Source organism: Leiobunum rupestre, chromosome 5 (assembly GCF_980474605.1).
Source record: "Leiobunum rupestre chromosome 5, qqLeiRupe1.1.hap1, whole genome shotgun sequence".
Taxonomy (NCBI): Eukaryota; Metazoa; Arthropoda; class Arachnida; order Opiliones; family Sclerosomatidae; genus Leiobunum; species Leiobunum rupestre.
This window is the reverse complement of record NC_143388.1, coordinates 67137636-67141420: the sequence shown is the minus strand read 5'-3', so window position 1 is coordinate 67141420 and position 3785 is coordinate 67137636. Positions and strand designations below refer to the sequence as shown.

Below are 3785 nucleotides of genomic sequence, written 5' to 3'. Positions count from 1 at the left end.
ATCCTACGGTCACCCGAATCTAGAAATCTCGACACTAGTGAAGTTTCTATGTGTTTTTTATTGTTACAAATACTTAGTTGTTTTTGTTTCTAGGGAATCGTTTGTAGCTATACACATTATTTTCGCCATAATTTGGCCGAAAAATAAATATTCCTCTTCAAAACGTTTTTTTTGGTAAAAGAGGTAATTTTTTAAAATTTTATATTTAAAGCTTGATATTTTAAGTTCAATATAAATGTTACAGATTGGCTACAAAAGTTCAGATGGTCACGAAGACCTAATTGTTTTTCGTACACCGGCTGCTCACAATTATTCGGGGGATACAAACCGCAAAATAGACTCAATAGCCTGCAATGTCAATAAGCTTCCCAGGGCTCAGGGACAATACGATATCGAGGCCGTCGAGCGCCATGTCGTAAATATAACGAGAATGACCGAATACGTTATTGTAAAAGAAAGGCAAAACAAAGAGTACCTGGGAAACTTTATCGACCAAGATCGAATAAAAGTCGCCACGCGGTTTGAGTGCCCCAATTTCCCAGATTTATAACTACAGCGGGGTGCCTTTCACCATCATTTTAACTACGACCATACGCGGTATGAATCAACAATCACCATCTTTGGTTGAGGAAATTATATAGTATTTCTTTTTTAACAGAAATGAATGCGCCTATGAAAAGGCAAGGCAAGTGGCCGCCTATGTTGAAAGTATAGGGGTAATCCCCTAAAATTATAACCCGACAAACAGAACGACCCGTCTACACCGGCCACACCTCCGACAAACTCGGAACCTCCAGCGAACAAACCTAGAGAGCTTGATCTCCGAAATGGTAAATAAAAAATCAAACTATCATGTTTCTCATTTTTAAATTTTATTTTTTATTACAGCTCCGGGAATCACTATCGTTGTAGAAGGAGGTAAAACATTAGGTTCCGAAAAAATAATTACAATTCTAATAGAATTTTTTATTTCTAGGTTCCGAGTTAAAAATTATATTTTAACACGTTATTCCTTTGTGTATTATTCTTGCCAAAAATAATAATAATATTACAAAACGGGCCGTTCAGAGCAGTCAGTACAGTCGTTAACAACACGCGCATCAAGAGATGGCCGCAACGTTTACAATTCGACCTCATCGTCAATCCCGATGAAGAACGCCTTACCATGCTAGTCGCTTTGAAATCACTTCCGGACTACGTTTTCAGTCGCGCAGGAAACACGGCGTGCGTTTTGTTGGACAAGAACGATTTACAAGTAGAAGGTAGCTACTCGTCCAGCCAAGGAAGCGCTAATAAATGGAGCCAAGTATTATTTAATGACGTTTTATGGGACATGTCCTGGAGTGATATGCAAAATAACAAAAATCACTTTCTAAATGGAAATGTTATCGGTATTAAGTGTGATATTATTGGTAATATTAGTGAAAGAATTGTGCTTAAACAGGCAAAAATTTAATGTTCATGGAAACGAAAATATGTTTTGTTAATTTGCTGATGTTTATATTTGTAGATCTTCAAAATTATTTTTCACAAATAAAAATGCTAAATTTACATGTTTTTGTTTTAACAATCATAGATTACAACTTTTCTTTATCGGTCAAATAGCTCTTGTAATACCAATTATAACATTATACGTTCACATTATAAAAACGATCATAATTAACATATAACTGCGTATTACGATAAATTTCTAAGAGTTATAGATTTGGAATAGCATCTCTTTAGCTTTGACAAAACTATCTTAATAATCTAAAGGGTTTTTTTTTCAGTTTTATATCAATAGATGATTTACTATATTATAAATACAGGGTCAACACCCTGGACTTAGATTTAAGGGTCGCAGGTAATAAACCATTTGCTAATGGGGGATATAATTAACTGAGCACTTTAAACGAATTTCGTCCGTTTATAAATTTAATTTAATTAATCCAATAGAGGGTTCTATAAATTCGGCCCAAAACGGGCCAAGCTTTTGATACAGACTATAGAGCTAGTTCAGCAGGACTAACAACTTTTGTTATTCTTTGGTTTAAGAAAATTCGGCTTATGTCCTGTATGTTTAAAAAAGCTCAATACAAGTATAGTTCTTAAAACAATAATTTATATACACGATATTATTGATAAACTAACGCAAAATTATAAAGAATCGCAGACATGTTCGACTGCTGCTTTTTATATGTTGTCGTAAATGTTACCTAGTTTTTTATGCAATGTACACGTTTAACACGAATAACCGTTTAAAAGTTCATATAGGGGCGACTTGTTTAGGTAATCCGAATCCATAGATACCAGCGTTTTAAACTTTTTATTATCAATCTTTATGGACATATCTTTTAGCGACGAAAATTCAGACGTTGTTAATTATACCTAAGATACCGCAGTATTAATTAATTTATGTAAATATTTCGTATAGTGGCAATGTATTCAATTTAATTAGAATACTATTATGTGCTCAATACGCGAACTTATAAATGCATTATAGTTACCTAAACATATTCGATTGCTATAACCAAAAGGTAACGGGTATACGTAAACTAATATTTTTGAAGAAAATGTACACGATGTAAAGACATTGTATACAGTGAAACATTTATAAGGCCAGAGCTGCAAATTATATATAAAGCTGATTCTTAATATAGGGACAACTTGTTTCAAACTGCGAGGTGAACGAATTTAACATCGAAAATGACGACGCCCAAGTCATCTAAAGGTATTTGCTAAGTTTGTTGATACTCAAATAAACGTCGCGCGGGATAACCTAGCAACGGGGGATTCTCTACACCGAACAGCACCTGTTCTAAATCAATCACAGCGTTAACAATGGAGATAAACGCGGAGAGAGATAGTTCGCGGTAATCAGAGGAGCGCTAACGCCGAGGATTGCCGAAAATCGAGAGATAGACTTTCGCCGAGGTTCCCCAAAAAGTTCGCGCTTTTAAAACATTGCTGTAAGTAAACTTAATTTAAACAAAAAGTGGATTATTCATGGCCTTTAAAAAGGTACGTTAAAATATTTTAAACTTGTATTTTTTTAAAAACTTATATTTTTCAAACTTATATCTTTTTAGTATCTCTTACGTTACAATCGCCCACTTGATTGGTAGTCACCATATCACTATTTAACAAAGAGCCGGGGATTTACATTTCTAATTGAGCCCAAAGTACGGACATTTCTTTGGAGACGTGGTACGCCCTTACAAAAGAATGGTCTTCGGTCATTGAAAATCTAAGCTCAACAACAATAAAAAAATTTATCTGCCAATTCCGCCCGTCGAGCCTTATTCCGATTGCAGTTTTGAACACAATTTTGAAGTTTCTTGTTCGGGAGGAAGAATTTCGTGGAATTTAATTCCGTTTACTCCAAAATATTTGGAATACGAAATTAACTTATTAGCCAGTCTATCACTTAGTAGAGCGCAAGTGCTAGCTTTAAATGAATTTTAATGTGTATACATGAGCAGTTAAGTCTGTTAAAACAAAACGTACCGGTTATAGACGTCATGTTTAATGTATTGGTCGACAATTTTTCGAAATTTCAAGCGGGTTATAAACCATTGCACAAGCGACAAATACCCTGTGAATTTATAGAAATTTATGCCGCCTTTCGTATTTCTCAGGATCACCAAGTGGAAAAAGACTTAATAGAACACTTTATAGGTTATTGTCCATTGGACGTATGGGATTTGATTGATCATTGTTTAAATGACGTAATATATTTCAAAAACATTTTCAGTTAATAAATAATTTTTTTAGCAGTAAATGTTTTCTTTGTTATTCTACCAATG

General features: G+C 34.2%; 1 long non-coding RNA gene across 1 annotated transcript; it reads left to right on the top strand.

Annotated features, from left to right (window-relative positions):
- The first annotated feature begins 258 nt into the window (after nt 1-258).
- Nucleotides 259-1456, top strand: LOC149945652 (uncharacterized). Its single transcript, XR_016481023.1, has 4 exons — nt 259-597; nt 659-830; nt 889-918; nt 977-1456. It is a non-coding gene; the product is annotated as an uncharacterized LOC149945652 (long non-coding RNA).
- The last annotated feature ends 2329 nt before the right edge of the window (nt 1457-3785 follow it).